At 38.8% G+C, this 17,132-nt stretch overlaps 1 pseudogene; it reads right to left on the reverse strand.

The window, feature by feature from the left end:
* Positions 1 to 3,156: 3,156 nt before the first annotated feature.
* LOC109680495 (guanylate-binding protein 7-like) lies at positions 3,157 to 15,952 on the reverse strand (annotated as a pseudogene).
* Between the last annotated feature and the right edge of the window lie 1,180 nt (positions 15,953 to 17,132).

Genomic DNA, 17,132 nt, shown 5'->3' on the forward strand with positions numbered 1-17,132 from the left:
GGATGTGAACTTGTCTTAGTATAAATTGATGAAAACATGCTTAAAATAGAAATGTCTTCAAAAGTTCAGTAAATTAAAAAATTTTAAGTATCTAAGAAACCTTTTGTATGAAGACTTATTTTGGGTATAAATAAACTTATTCCAATTAATGACCGAATTTCAACAGGGTGGAGACTTATTTTCCTCTACTTTTTTTTTGTTTGTTTTTCTTTTCAGTACTGAGGATTAAACTCAGAATCTCTTGATTGCGAGACGAGTACTCTGCTACTTGAGTCATGCCTCTATCCTTCTGGTTTTAAGTTTATTTTTGAGATTGGGTCTTGATCTAACTTTTCCTAGGCTGGCCTGGAATTCTTATCCTTCTGTCTCCATCTCCCTTTTATCTGGGATTGCAAGTATTGGTCACTATGCCTGACCTCTTTTGTTTGTGCTATGTTTTGTTTTTATTTCTTTTATAACCCCACACACCATCTCATCCTGTCATGTAGGTGGCTATGATTTCACACCAACATTTGAACATTGACAGTTTCACAGTCCTGGTGCTGGTCACATGTGTTAGGGATATTTGGCTTGGGAGCAGAGCTTTTGCTGTGCCCTACCTCCTAGCTCTTCAACAGAAGCCGAGATGTGCCTGGGTCAGAGCTTTCCTCTTGGTTCCCATGGGAGACGGCAGTAGGCCTGTGGGGACTGGCACATCTGTAGGGCTTTGCTCACCAGTGGTTTGAGTTGGGGAAACTGGAAGGTGACTGAGAGCTACCTTAAATTCTGAGGAAAGAGGTGATATGCTCTTTGGACTTTGGAAGGAAGGAAGAAATAAGGAGCAATCACAGTGCTGCTCTCTCCTGTCTCTGGACAAAATGAAGATTCCTGTCAGCCTGTGCACTGAGACTCTGATCCTCATAGAAAAGCATGCTTTCATCCTGAACTTACAGAACTATGGCAGGAAAGAGAGGTTTGCATGATTAAGACACTTTATTACTATTTTAAATGTCCTAATTTTGCTAGAAACTAATGACAGTGACTTCCTTCCTGGGCAGTAACCATGAATGAGAAGCTTGGGGAACACAGAGCACATGGGGCATCCAGTCCCTCAGAGACACAGGCAGCAGTTTCAGACAAGTGTGCGAGTCCCTTCCACTTCAGTGAGTCCCTTCTGTGCTAGTTCCTAAAATTATGTCCTGTATTTTGTGAACCCTAAAGACTGGGGAAAGTAGTGGGTTTATGGTAAATCCAGCCTATTGGCAGTGTCATAGGAGAGGATCAGCCTATATTTTGTGTACATGTGGTGGATTTTATGCTTATAACTAAAGATCAGGTAAAAAAGAAGACTATTCATATGAGATCAAGAGGTGGTAGACAAAAGTAAATAGGTATTTTCAGTTTCACAATAACGTAAAAATGATTTGAGGTAAGCGTGACAGCATGGCCCCACATCTGAACAGAGGAAAGCTACCTCATTCAGGATCAGGAAGCCAGAAATAGGAGGCACAGGAGGAGCAGAGGTTAGCAAATAAAGGACACAGTTGAGGAACCTGGTCTTATTAAGAACCCTCTACGCCCATGAAGTGGCTGAGTCAGAAGAGGACTCTCAGCTTGTAGAATGACAGGGAATTTTTGCTCCTCATCTCTTTAGCACCTAAAATGTTGACTTGACCCTGAAGAAAATTTTGCCTCTTAATGCCATCATCTTTGTAAATATGGGGCAGAATTTAGAAACTTTTGTAGTCCACATCTCAGGAGACTTACGTCTGACCATCTGCTAGGGAATAGATTTTTAAGCCCTTACTGAACAGCCACAATGAAAACTGAATGTGCATGTGTGTCTTGTATCTTCTAGGCCCTGATCTCACTAGCAGCCTTTTCCTGTTTACCCAATTTATGCCTTTTTCTTAAGTGTTAGCAGGCTTTTTTTCCCTTTATTTTTCTTTCTCTTTTTATTTTTATCATTTTTACATTTACTTACATGTGTGCCACCTTGTGCTCACCCACCCCCAGCCAATTTATGCCAGCCAACACTTCCCTCCTGTCACAGGGACTTTCCCAGCCATGTTATTATTTCACTGATAATCTCAGTAGTTTCATTTAAACATAAGTTTGAATAAGTAACAAATTCATACAAAGTGAAAAATTATGGAATAAATGTGATATAAAATTAGTTATTCTCCCATTTCTAACCTCAACTATTCATATCCCTACCCATTGTGACCATGGATACTAGTTTATTTTGTATTTTTTCTTAGGTAGATAAGAATATATGTGTATATTCACTATTTTCTAAGTTAAGTGGATATAGCTATAACACTTTCTATAGTCTGTTTTTACTTGCAATAAACTTTTTGAGATGCTCTCATATTAACACCCTTTCATGTTAGTGACTGTACAGAATTCCTCTGAAAGTATGTACCAATATTAACTTTGACAGTTCCTGACAGAAGGTCAACATTTTTCCTACTGTATTGGCCTTACAATGATTTTGCTACAAATAAGTGATTAAAACTGTCATTTTCAACTTGGGTAAATAAATGCATAAGAGAAATTCCTACATGTAGAAATGCTAGATGAAAGCCATGTGATATATAATTGCATCAGTTGACACTCTCACGAGCAAACGTGAGAGTCTGTGAATTTCCCCAAACCCTTGGCATGCTAGGGCTGTCAAAAATCACTTTTCCTCGCCCACCACAGAGATGAAACAAGAACTTCACAGTTCTAATTTGCACTTTTATTTCACTAAAACTAAACATTTGAAAAATATTTCTGCATATTAAAATGTGTTTGTTGGTCACTTCTCACAAGAGCTCATCATACATTATCTCCACGCCTAAAACTTGCAAAACAAATGTTTTCTCCATCTGGGTATTTGTCTTTTTGCTTTACTGAAGCCTTTTCTAACAATAATTTCAATATCTTCTAACTTGTTTCCCAGTGCTTGAAATTAAGTCAATCAAAATTAAGTTTGTCCATAAGGACAAGGATATCAGGACCTGATATTCTTTGATAATTGCCTTTTATTTTTAAGCTTTGTAAATGAAACCACTCTGAAACATGAGGAATGAGCCACTGTGTCCTGCTATTAAAATAAAGAAGACTTTGTAAATTCCTTATTATAAATTTAGTTATTCATTTATAACCTGAACATTTCCAATCTTGCACAAATTAATGTACAAGTTTCAGCAGTGCTACAAATAACACAGTGCAGACCACATAAATGAGCCGTGTAGTTTTTAAGGGTTGATTGTTTTCATTTTCTTTAATCCTTACATTTAGTCGACTTATCTCTTCAGTTAAGACCTCATATTTCCGTTTAAATCTATCAACAAGCAGTTCTTCTTGCACCTATGAAAGAGGAAGAGTCAACTTTTGAAAAACCTTAATTATTAACAGTCAGGTTTTGCACCTAATAATTTCAGTCAATGCTTATATGTCTAATCTCTTCTACCTTAGAAGGTTCTCTGATATTACAGACATTTGGACCCGATCCATAGGAGTGTACTATGCATGGTTTACACATCTGTGAGATTTCCTCAACACTGTCTCACTGCACGGTGGAGTTTTGTTCTGGCACCTAGAATGCCCTTTGGGAGAGAATGTGGGTTGCACTGTAACTGATACTCAGGCAATTGATCCTCAGACACTAGAAGGTGTCATGGCCAGAATCATCTAACAAACTACAGGAAACACTGACTTTGTATAGAACTCTGATTATCAAGCCCTGTGGGGACAAAGAGTTTATTTTACTCCTGCTCTACAGGATGAATCAGGCAAATATGGAAACAAATGGAGCAACTTCTGAGCTTTCAACACTTTTCATTTTCCATCAGGCCAAAGTTTATACATTCAGACTAGATGGATCTACTTCATGTCTCTTTGGTGGTCACACCAAGAATCCTAGGGACTAGTGCATTAAGGTCATATTCAACTGATGCTCAATAAGTATCCTTTAATGTCAACAAACAGCAGCCCAGCACCATGGGGGACATTTTTTCAACTCTTAAAAATATAATGCTACTCAAGTGCTGGAGTCTTGCAGATTACAGGTTTCAGTAGGACCAGTTACTTTTCGAGTTTCCCTTAGGAATCAAACCTGCTCCAAAATTTTGGATGTCTCCTTCCTGAGGAACCAGGGCATTATGTGTTAGGCACTACCAGGTTCCATGCAGACTCACCTTAAGCTTATGCTGCAGCATCTTCTCAGACTCTCTCAGAAGGTTCTCCCTTTCCACCTCCCACTTCTTCTTTTGTTGGGCTATGTGTTCCTGGAAGCTTCTCTCTTGAGTTTTCATTGCTTCTTCTTGCTCCTTCTGTTTTTGTCTCAGCAGCTCCAGTTCTTTCTTCACTGCTTTCTTCTCAGCTCACTCATCTGTCCCACAATAGTTTTTAATGGGAAGAAAACAAGAGTCAGGCCTGAGCCTACCTTTCTGAGCTGAGAGACCAAACTGATTTACCAAGAGGGGAACCTGAATTCTCCCACTAGCCATGCCAGCAGGATCATGATTCCCACCATGAGGTACCAGCACTTACTGGCTGGATGTGGAACCCCAACTCCACTGTTGTTTTCAGGTACACGAGAGCCTGTACTCCATAAGAGGAAAATGCTCTTTGTTTCAGGACAATCTCCTTGTCCATCAGTCAGCAGGATTTGCAGGAACCTCCCACCCCTCTGAAAGTGGAACCCACCCTGGTACCTGAGATGGTTTTCTCTCCTTCTGTGAGGGCTTTGACTGACTGCAGGATGGACTTCTCTGTAGCAGCTTGGGACTGCAGGAAGGTCTGGAAGACCTCATTGGCCTGGGGAACCAAGAAGGAACAAACACTAGGCAGTGACGATCTAGTCTTCTGATGAAGGAATTGTTCAATAAGATCTCAAGACTGACTGTTTAAGATCCTAGAGGGTTCCTTTAATTCCATGACAACAACAAAAAGTCCAAGCTCTTTGTCAATACGTGCAAACCCTGGTTAGCAGGCTCTTTTTAGTTTCTCTAGCTTCCTCTCCCAGTGATGATGCCTGTCAATCACCCCAGGTTACAGACCCATCAGACTTATGTGCAGTTCTACAAACACATACCCTCCATTGCTTGTCATGCTTACACATACCTTTTCTTCTGTCTTGGTGGTGCTCTATCATTTTTTAACTAGGAGAACATGTAATTCAACTTTTATTTTCTACCTCTTGTACAAATTGCATTCCTAGGCTGCCTTCCAAGTTGTTTTGTTTTGCCAGCTTTTTGAGGTATAATTGACAAAAATTGCATATATTTGAAGAGTACAATATAGTGTTTTGATATATACATACATTGTTTAAATACTGCTGAAATCATGCTAATTTATATATCATCAACTCACAGAGTTACTTTTTTGTTGTTCTTATAACATTTCAGGTCTAATTTCTTAGTAATTTTCAGTTATACAATGTATTAGTTTCATATCATCCTGCTGTACATTGTGTTTCTAGAACTTACTTATTTTGTGACTGTGTGTTTGTATCTTTTGACCAATCATTTCCTTTTGCCCTGCCCCAGCCCTCAGAATTACCATTATACTGTATGTTAGCATGAGTTTGACTTGCATTTTTTCTCTTCCTTTCTTCCTTCCTCCCCTTCTTTTTTTCTTTTTGATTTTGTGTCACAGAAAATGGATCATTTCCTGTATTTGTTATATTTCACTTAGCAAAATATCCTTTGTTTTAATCCATGTTGTCACAATTGGCAGGACTGTCTAATCAATAATATTCCATCATACTTTATTATAAATAAATAATACATTTATAGCTATATTATTTAATCATCAAAACAGCATTGTATTCACATTAAAGCAGACACATAGACCAATGGAACATGATCCTTATCTTACACCTTACATAAAAGCAAAAAAATATTTAAAGATTTATTTTTTTTTTCATTTTTCTTTTATTATTCATATGTGCATACAAGGCTTGGTTCATTTCTCCCCCCTGCCCCCACCCCCTCCCTTACCACCCACTCCACCTCCCGCTCCCCCCCTCAATACCCAGCAGAAACTATTTTGCCCTTATCTCTAATTTTGTTGTAGAGAGAGTATAAGCAATAATAGGAAGGAACAAGGGGTTTTGCTGGTTGAGATAAGGATAGCTATACAGGGCATTGACTCACATTGATTTCCTGTGCGTGGGTGTTACCTTCTAGGTTAATTCTTTTTGATCTAACCTTTTCTCTAGTTCCTGGTCCCCTTTTCCTATTGGCCTCAGTTGCTTTAAGGTATCTGCTTTAGTTTCTCTGCATTAAGGGCAACAAATGCTAGCTAGTTTTTTAGGTGTAAAAGCAAAAAAATATTTAAAGATTTAAATAAAAGACATGGAACTTTAAAACTCCTAAAATAAATCATAGGGGAATAGCATTTTGACATTGGCCTTTTTGCCATGAGTTTTTTGAGCTTAAATCCAAAGCATAGGGAAATAACTAAATGGGAATACATTAAAAAATGAAAAACTTTTCACACAGCAAAAAATCAACATAATGATTAGGTAACATATTGAATGACAGAAAATATTTTCAAGCCATATAGCTGATAAGGAATTAATATCCAAAGTATGTAAAGAATTCATACAACTGAATAGGAAAGAAAAGAAGATGGTTAAAAAATGGGCAATAAGCCTGAATAGACATTTTTCAAAAGAAGAAATGGTCAATTGGTATTTGTAGAAGTGCTCACCATCACTAAAATGCAAATCATTGCCACAATGTTATCCCTGTTAAATGATGACTATCAAAAAGATAAGTGTTCTTTGAGGATGTGGGAAAGGGAACACTTGTAAACTCTTGGTTCAATGTAAATGGGAATATCAATTAAGGAAAACAGTATGAAAATTTCTAAAAAGAAAAAATGTTGAGTTTCTAATGCCGCTTTATTAGTTCTAGCACTTGCTGACTGATCCTAGGCAACTTAAAGGTCCTCTATGCATTATGTTTCTTTACTGCATGAATCTGAAAGAGAGCAATAGCTAGTTTATATTATTCTGAAAAACAAACTGGTGTTCCAACAAGATCACCTGAAACTATTCTGGTGTAGGAAGTGAATGCAGACTGCTTATTAATTACTATGCCCCTCATCTTTTCAATGTTTCTATCAGTACATACCAGTTATTGTCTTAAGGTAACCATTATCACACCAACGATAAGTGACTATTGTTTGTACACCTGAAGTGAGATCACTGAATGTATTGTGCTTAGCACAAACATACTCCTTTTTTTCTGGCAGTGCTGAGGATAGAATCCAGGGCTATCCCAGACAAGTACTCTACCACTGGGTTATAACCCCAGCCATAAACTACCCCACCCTTGTCAGATAAAGAAAAGAAATGGTTTGTTTCAACTGGATTCCTGGCTCCAAATAGCCTTTGGTCAGAAATTCTGATTTATCTAAGAGTATCTAACCACTAGGAGATGAAAAATGTCAACACATCACCATATTTTACTTTCATTTCACAAGTGATGCTATGATCTTAAATTTTCAGAAGGAGCAACAAAGACCCTCTCACTTCACTCCGTGGGTTATCCTCCCTCTCCACCTATTCCTCACCTTCACTCCTGTCCTGGGCAGTAGCTGGTAAGCCTGTTCTACCTTCATCTTGACTTCTAGGTAGAGACTATGGCCTCCAGGAACAGAAAACATTCCTCTGGAAATACTTTCTATCAGGGGTTCTGAAATCTTCTTCAGTTCAGCCTGGCAATATTTGAGGGATGCCTCTTCATTCTGTAGCACAAAATCTTCCTTTTTTTTCTATGGTGTCCTGCCAAGGCGATGTAAGGAAAAGACAATAGAGAGAGGCCATTAGAGGAAGGTGCTACTGTGATCCTCTTAGAAAGAGCAGTGTGATAGCTGCATAGTGGACTGGGAAAGGGGAAGGAGCCAGAGACTTGCTTTAGTCCCATTCTGGTCAATTCAGACTGTAAAAATGATGGATTTGGGAGATAGGTGATCTATTCAGATATAGTATGATTAGCAGTGACAAAAACCCTAACAATGAACAGTAAAGCATTCATTTTTGGTTGGAAGTACTGCAAGAACCTTTGTAAACACTATAGTTACCCCTACCCTGCACAACAATATGTATGAAAATATACATACAGGAAACTAACTCCCCAGGAATGAGTTAAGTATATCTTAACAGTTTTGAACCTTACAAGAATTCTTTCAGTGATAATATGAGGTATGAAGATACTGGAAGAAATACTTTTTTGTTTGTTTATTTGTACTAATAAATTACAACTCAGTGGGATTCCCTCTGTATGAACTAAGAGATTTTTTTTTGTCATTTTTAGGGGCTGAAAGACAGACTTTCAGTGAGGGTGCCTCTCCAGAGGTGAATTAAGATTTCTCTGAGAGTTCTCTCTTAGTGTTCGCATTCTTTATCATCCTGGGCCCATGAGTAAGATGCCTATCAATGCTATGATTGCATTATGCTATGTAGCACAGTTTAGTGGGGAATGTCCTGTTGGGCATTACCTGGTCACGTGAGTCCTCTAATCAGTGTTATCTGGTTGTGGGAGAAAAGGAAATCAGACAGACTAGAAAAAAGAATAGGACTTAAAGATGGTGAGCTTTTTAAAAAATGAATGTTCTTGAGGCTGCTAAGCCGTTGATAATTTATTTTGTGAAATAGAAAATAATGTCTTTAGTGAAAAGGTAGACTTTACCCTGAAGAACCCTGTTACTCAGAGAAATACAGTTTCTTCCTATGATGGAAACAATGTGAACCTTGGGATGGAAAGGTTGGCATCTAAGCCTCATTCCAGAAGGGCAGAGGTCTGGAAGAGTAAAAGCTAAAGTTGATTACCACCAGCCTCTCCTGAAGTTCTTGATTGTCATCCTTGAAGGAGAGCTCCATGAAGACAGCAATGGCTTCCCTCTTGCAGGCTGTGTGCACATCCAGTGGCTCCTGGAGTGTGTCTGTGGGGAGACTCACTTGCTGGACCATGTGCTCACTGAAGTGGTCGGCTGCCTTCTGCACAGCTGCTGAGTTCTCACTCTGGGCCAGGGTCATCATTGCATTCTCCAAATAAGGTACTATTCCCCACTATTAATGGCATCCACGCAGGTCTTCACCAATGTCACTAGCCCTTAATGACATAGTTAGGGAATAAGTGGAAAGTCCTCTCTCATTGCTCATACAAACTTTTAGGACTGGCATTATAAAAATTATGTTTATCTTAATATTTTTCATCTCCTCCTTCTTCCCCATTCTTATCTCCTACTTTTTGTCCTCTGAATCAATTTCTGTTTAATAACCACTGCTTTCTATGTACGTTCTTTCTTTTATGGTTCTCTAGTTCACATTACAAAATTAAATTACTGATTGCAACCACTTGATTTTTATGACTTCCTGGAAAATATCTTTCCCATTTAAGTACTATAAAAATAGTTTATTAGACATAGAAAGTAAATTACATTAAATAACTTGTAGTCTCACATGCAAATGCAAGTCCCCTGGAAATAGTATGTCAGAAATTTGAAGACAGCAGCAACTGAGCCAAGCATTGGCCCACCTTAGGATGGGGACTCCATGACTGCACAGGCTACATGTTATGAAGCCAGCCCTGTTTAAATTTTTTTCTCAAACAAATTGCATGGGATTCATGGCCTACTGCTTATTTTCTGATTGGTGTTAATTCATAAACTATCTGGCAAATTCACAATAAGAAACATTTATCCTATGGAATTTCTCTTCGTTTTGCAGGATTCTCTCAGTAAGTGGTAGTTTGTTATTGTATATTTAGTGTATTAGTTTTTTAAAGATGTGTTTATCTTTAAAAAATGATCATGTATGGCCATGCACTAGTGGCTTACACCTGTAATCCTAGCTATGTGGGAGGCTGAAATTAGGAGAATTGCAGTGTGAGGCCAGCCTGGTAAATAAATAAATAGTAGGTGAGAAACCATCTCCAAAAAAACCAGAGCAATATGGACTGTAGGTGTGGCTCAAGTGGTGTAGTATCTACTTTGCAAGCACAAAGCCCTGATTTCAAACTTCAGTCACACCAAAAAAAAAATGCTCCTATGTAGACATTTTAATTAAGAACCATGCATTCTTATGTATGGTATGAGCACCTGCTTCTTCACTTCCCTTTACTTAATCAAACAAAAATATTGACAACCCCCCAAAGAATCTTAGCTTTGTCACACATTCTGAACTTCAAGGACATGGTTTAGGACACAAGAAACTCACGATTTCCAGTGACAATGATTCCACTTCTCAGTGTCTTGGTCTTTGCATTGGTTAAGATATGGGAGCTAAAGTTTTTTGATTGTATCTGGAAATTCTGTTCCAATTGGTTTTCTGTAACTTTCTCCAATTTGTATAATAATTTTTTGTCACTTGTAGGCTAGTCAAAGACAAAGTACTTATGGACTGGAAAGAAATATCTGATATATTCTCTAGGCATGTTGCACTTTTGGGTTTGGGGATTTGTTCCTGTCAAAAGAGAACCATGGAAGAGATATCCTGCAGACAAGGTGATCGAGGACTTTTCCAAGAATCTTTGTGTAACTATAGCTCCTTCATCCTATTGTAAATATACCTGCATGGAAATCTAGCCAATACAAGGGATGTCCAGGTTTGAACAGAGCTAAGAGTCAAGGCAGTACTTCTGGAGAGGAAGGGAGGCATTTGTCTCACGGGGAGAAACCTGTAATTGGCTTCCATAGCCCTTATATTGTAGACAATATATAGACTATCCTTTAAGGTTTGGAATAATTGATTACTTAAAAAAAAGATTGTCAGAAGGACTTTTCTGATATTGCAGTCCCATGTCAAAAATGGGATATGGGCTCTAAAGTATAGTAATGCTAGAAATAATGATAAGATGTTGCTGGAAAAAATATCTAAGTACAGATGTTCTGCAAGACAGCAAAGAGTAATCAAAATCAGAGCCAAATAATATACTCAACATTATCTTTACCTTTTTTCCCATGACACTCACTATTTGGTCAAAAATTACTTGATACAACATTGTCTCTAAATTTCCTCTGTGAGTTTTATCTTAATCTCTGAACCTTTTCAACAAATCTAAAGCCATGATCACCTATCAATCTCCATTCACCATTAGCAAGGGCCTCAATTCAGTCTCAAATAAACATATGTCAAAGGCTGAATAGGGTTGAGTTGATCCCACTTCTCTACTGAACCTTCCTCCCCCAACCCAGGCCAGGCTCTGATACCTGGAATCAACTTCAATGCATTCACCAGGTACTCATCTTCTGTGATGTCGTGCCCATCTAACTTCTGTTCCAGAGTGAAATCCCGAACAGCCCAGACAGTCAGGAAAGAAACTTGTAAACTCTGCGGAGTCCTCTACTTCATCAGGTCTGGGGCTGGATTTTGCCCTTATTAGCTGTGTTAATTCAGTCACGTAACTGGGATCACAGCTAAGGAATGTGAGACAATAAATCTTCCAGATCTCATGTAGAAACAAATTTTATAAACATCCCTTTTTCTCCTGTGTCCACTCTTACTCAACCAAGATAGTTCAGTTAAAGCAAAGAAGAAACAGTCTCAGTTGCTATTCTCCTGAACTCAATGAAACGTAGTAGTTCTGGTCCTGGAAGGATACTGCAGCTGCTCCAGGGCCTGGTGGTTGATGGTGCCCATGCTGTTGTACACAAAGGTGCTGCTCAGAAGCACGGCCAGGGCAAAGATCCTTGAGTCATTCTTAGTGTCACCCTAGACAGCACATGAGAGCGAAGGACTTAGGGGTCCCTCTTCATTCACTCCTTTGGTTGTCTATGCATTGCAGAGTTATTTTATTGGATTGAAGCAATAACTATGCATGAGAGCGGGAAAGGAGGATGGACAAGTTTCATGGATGAGTTTGACACAGATGCATATACTACCTACACTGAGTTGTGAACATATGATCAGCTAGTAATTCTGCCACCATTTGTTTACATTTTGTTTTGTTTTGGTCTACTGACAATTCAAGTAGATATAAAACAGATTTATGCAAAGTACAATCTATTACAAATTAGCAGCCCATTTGTGCTATACTTGTATGATAACTGAGAACTCTTTCTGAATTTTCAAATTCAGGATTTTAAAAAAAATTTAGCTTAATTTTATATTTTTATTAGCATATATTAGTTGCACAGGGTATTTCAATGTAACATTTACATATGTGATTGATAAATCTTGATTAGAATAATCTCTTGCATCATTCTCCTTCATCCTCTGTCCCACTGTCTTAAAAACAATTTCACCAGGTTTCATTGATCTATTTTCATAGAAATATATATATATTATGTGGACCATATGCTAAGTCTGTGCCTTCCTCCCATACCCACTTTTTGCAATAATAGAGCCAAGGATCTACTGCTGCTACTTTTAATTTAGTCTTAGGTGAATACAAATTAGGAGAGAAGATTGAATATAACCAGCTAACACTATTGAGACAACACACCATATGTTTTAGTTCACAATATTTTTAATGGGTCTAGCTCAGGCTTTTATTCACTGCAGAATTCATCTCCAGAGTTTACAGATTTGGACCAAAACCTTAATGGTGAAGCTGAAGCTTATTTAAATAGATTCTTTCACTGAAACACCATTTTCATGGTCCCTACCACCAACCCATCAAATCCATGCATCTTAGGTAGTAGATCCCATTGATCCTATTGTCACAGCTTTTTTTGTAGAGCATTCCTAATCTAACGACTGGATCAGTTTTCCATTCTCTGCATCTGTGTTACCTTGTACTGATTACACTCCACATATCTCTCTCCACATCCAGCTCTTGGCCTTGAATTTCTCTTTGTTTTATCTGCAATACTGAGCATAGAGCCCTAAACTTCATCTGTCAACACATATTTAAGAAATTACACCATAAATAAAATTTACCCCAAACATACCAGTGTGGTTACTAAGGAAGTTTGAGGAAATGGAGTTTAGCCTTGTTATTCATGATTGGATTTGCAGTTTACAGGGCTATGTTACAGAAGTTAAACTGAGGTGACAAATTTGACAAATTGGGTAAAGAAGAGCAGAGAAGATTCTCTGCTTCACCTTTTCAACATCTCCCAGGCCCTCGGTGTCCAGAAGGATCAGTGTGTGGTTTGGCTTGGTGGGGTGGGGCAGACACCACATCCAGATGCCCTTGGTTTGAGACCTCACAGTGGATCCGAGGGAGAAGCCTGCAAGGGAAGAGGAAAAACAACAAACATCCATAGCAGAGACCAAGCTGTCAGGTAATGTGGCTGGAAGATATAGCACAAGGCAAGGAAAGTGTGTGCTACTATTTCAGCAAGGGTAACTAATCCAATCTTTATCAAGAACTTTCTCAAGAAACATTTTGTAACCCCTATTTGACTCCTTCCAAATGCTTAATGTATGTCATGTTACAGAACTAGCATAAACTTGTTAACCTATGTACTTGGATCTGACACTGAAGAACTTCCATGTCCTCTACCTTCTCTTAACATTTGGTCAGTGGGAAGCAAGAGCACATGATCCCACAGGAGGTGTGTGTTTCCCAGCTTCCACTTTGGTGTGCCACAGTGTCCCAAAGGCCTTGTTTTATGTCAAGACAGTTCCTTTCATATAGCTCTGTCCAATGATTCTGCTCTTGACCACATCAAGGCATCCACTCTTTGCTCTTCAGAGTATAGGTGTGTTAATACCTACCTGGCTACTCCTGTTGCAAACTTCCCACGTGCTTTCTCACTCCTTGTTGGTTCCCTTTGCCCTTCCTGTGCACTTGCTCCCTGCTGTGTTTGCTAGGAGCCACAGGCCAAAAAAGCACTGGGGTCAATTGATCATAGACTGAAACATCCAACGTCATGTGCCAAAATCAACCTTTTATCCTTATTCTCGATTGGGTCGTTGTCATAGTGATGCAAATTGACTCTCACATTGGGTCATCTGCATTCTTCCAGGACTTGTAAGAATACAATGGCTTTTGTTGTTTTTTTTCACTCCCATTTCCTCTCTTATTTTATTCCTTTTCTTACTCCATTTTAAGCAAACCATGAGCTCAGTGTTCATTTCCTCATCAGGGGGATTAACTGAAGGAAATGTATAAAAGACACCTATTGGCCTTTCTTTTCAAAAGCTTAAACTTACAGTACAGAGGATTTGAGGACAAGTCCCTGGAATCACTGGGTGATCTATCCTGCTCAACAGTTCAAGCGAGCTATATGCCCACTTGCCATATGGTAATGCTTCCTTAGTTTAACTGTGTGTAGTGTTCCTAGAGTTTCATATTGCCGCACAATGAGAGAGAGAGTGAGAGCAAGAACAAGAAAGAGAGGGAGAGAGAGAGAGAGAGAGGGAGAGAGAGAGAAACCTAGGAATCTCTAGTACACTGAATTTAAATCTATAATGGTACTGGATCTATGAGCCAGAGAGGAAGGAGAAAACTGTATGTAGGGGAAAAATTGTCTGTAGGAAATTAAAATATAGAAGCTTCAGATAGTATCATAGTAAGAATGTACTAGCAGTCAATTCAAACAAAGAAGACAACTTGGTAGAAAAAAAATGCATACTTTACAAAATAGGGAATACAATATCAAGGTGCTCTAACTTATTTATAGTGAGATATCATACAACTATGCAGTCCACAGATCAGCAAGTGAAACAGTTGTCCTATGCTACCAAATTTTTGTAGGATATGTGGAACCCCCAGTTACTGTTAAGAGTATGTAAATTGTATATATAAAGTTTGAAAAGCTGTTTAATATTACTTAGAAAGACTGAACACACATACTATTTGGTCCAGAAATTACATTTCTGGGTATATTGCATAAGGGAAGTCTGTTCATATGTGCACCAGAATATGAATGAATAATACTCTTGGCAACTTAATTCATTAAAGATAAAAAACAGGAAATAACACCAATATTCATCAATAATAAAATAGATAAACAATTTTTGGTATCCTGAGACAACAGTATAGCATAAAGTAGAGAAAATGAGCAAATAGATACATGTGAGAACTAGCAGAAGCTTATAACTTTTTTTGGAGTAAAAGTAGCAAGACACCAATAATACACACACTCTTTTCTATAAAATCCAGAAGAAGGCCAAAGTGAATTGTTTTCTAGAATGCATAATAGGCTACAGAATCATCTTTTTAAAGCAGGTATGGGAGAATCGTGCTCTGAAAACCAAAATATAGGTGAGTTTTAGGGAAGGTATGAGAGGGTATGACTCCAGCTTTGCAGGGTTGGTAAGGTTTACTTCTTAATCTGGATAGTGATAATGGAGATGTCTGCTTCATATTTCTGAACTTTATCATACATATATACTTTAATTATAGTATATGCTATGGTAGTGATAATTTATTAAAGATTTTCTGTGAAGAAATTAGGTAAATAAATAAATAACAAAATCCTGGAAATTTAGATGCTGGATATGCAGATATCCTACTATGCATCATTTTGCCCATTTGCTTTTTAAAAAGACACACTGAACTGTTTGGTGCTCCTTGGGATGAGTGTGCAACGTAGGTGAAGGATATGGGAGAAAGGAAGGGAGTACTTGCTGGAGCTCAGTTCCTGAGCAAGTGAGAGTGAATGGGATCAGGAAGAGTGGTGGGGAAGATCTTTTGATAGGGCCACGGAGCTTTTTGTTAATGGGCAAAAGAGGGAGATTTTGTGGTTAGGTTTGAGGTTATAAATATGACAGTAAATGAGAAATGTTCTTCAGTGGGAGGGAGTAGGTTTTTCTTAAGATGGCCCTAGAGGAGGTATGATCAGCTCACCCTATCACTTGTTCCAAGAAAATGTCTCCTCACTAACCACTGTTCTGCCCAGCAAGGTGATTCATGAGGTAGGATTTCCCTGTACGACACAGCCCAACAATTGCTACCACCACCAAAGGCTGAGATGTCTTTTCAAGAAACCTTAAGGCTTCTTAATTCAGCATCAGTTGCTCCTTCCTGTTTTCCACTAGGAAAATGGGAGTTCTCATGGTAGGTATAGATGGCATGGCTCCTGAAACTCAGAAAAGCCACTCACGGGAATGCATGAACTTGGAGTCATTTCTCCTGGTTATTCAAGGCACATGCATATCGTTTTTCTGCTTGTGAATCAAAGGTACCAACTTCCACATTTTGTTTATTCTAAAGGAAAAAATAATCTGGTCGGGTCAGAACATGGCTCAGCTGCCTTTTGTTCCCTGTTTTATGACCCCAAAGCATTGCTGGGCTTCTAAAGAATGGAATGAGGAAAGTAAGGCATTGATGACAGAGCCATGAGAACAGTTATATCTGGGGGTAAGTGGAATGAGAATGAGATATTGAGTTGAAAATTGGTTAGAAATGGTTCTAATCATTCCAAAGGAATTTGGTGACTCAATTCTTCGACTATTATCTGCTACATGGTGGATATTAATCTAGGTCTCCATTATCAAGGAATAAACAAAATGGACAAAGATTCAAGTGGGAGAAACAGGTCATAAAACAAATATGTAAAGTGTATGTGTGTGTGTGAATTATAATTCTTAGAAGAAAATATGCAAGGAATGGGGTAGTGATACGGGATTTTGAATTTATATTTATATAGTCTAGAAAGGGCTCAAGGAAAATGGAAGAAAATGAAGAGTCTCATTGACTTTGATCAGAACTGATGTCTTCAATCAGTCGGGAAAGTACTGAGAACAGGGAGGGACTGGAGGTGTGGTTCAAGTGGTAGAGGGTCTGCTTTGCAACTGTGAAGCCCTGAGTTCAAACCCCAATCTTATCCCTCCCAACCCCCTCCCCCCCCCAAAAAAAAACACTAGATGAGGGAGGCTGGAAGATACTACCCCACCGGGACAGCCTTGCAAAGGTGCTGGGGTATGGCTTTTCAGTTCCAGAAAGTGGTTGCTTCCCATGCTCCCATGGACAAGGACAGGATGAACTCATCAGCCTTCTCACTGGATTCTGCTGCAGTCCCTGGTGAATGCCCAATGTACATCAGCACTTCATGGGGACGCAGGACAAAGGTTTCTTCCTTGCAGACACCTCTACAACATAGATACTGAGTTTGTCCACAGAAAAGTGTTGGGAGGGTCAGATGCCATGCCACCACTAACAGTGAACTCTATGTCTTTTGTCCACTGGCCAGTGTGAGGCTACAACCCTAGAGTAGAGTGAGCACTGGGCAACTTGCTGATGTTGGCTGCTAGG

The sequence above is a fragment of the Castor canadensis genome, chromosome 6 (assembly GCF_047511655.1).
Source record: "Castor canadensis chromosome 6, mCasCan1.hap1v2, whole genome shotgun sequence".
In the NCBI taxonomy this organism is placed as follows: domain Eukaryota; kingdom Metazoa; phylum Chordata; class Mammalia; order Rodentia; family Castoridae; genus Castor; species Castor canadensis.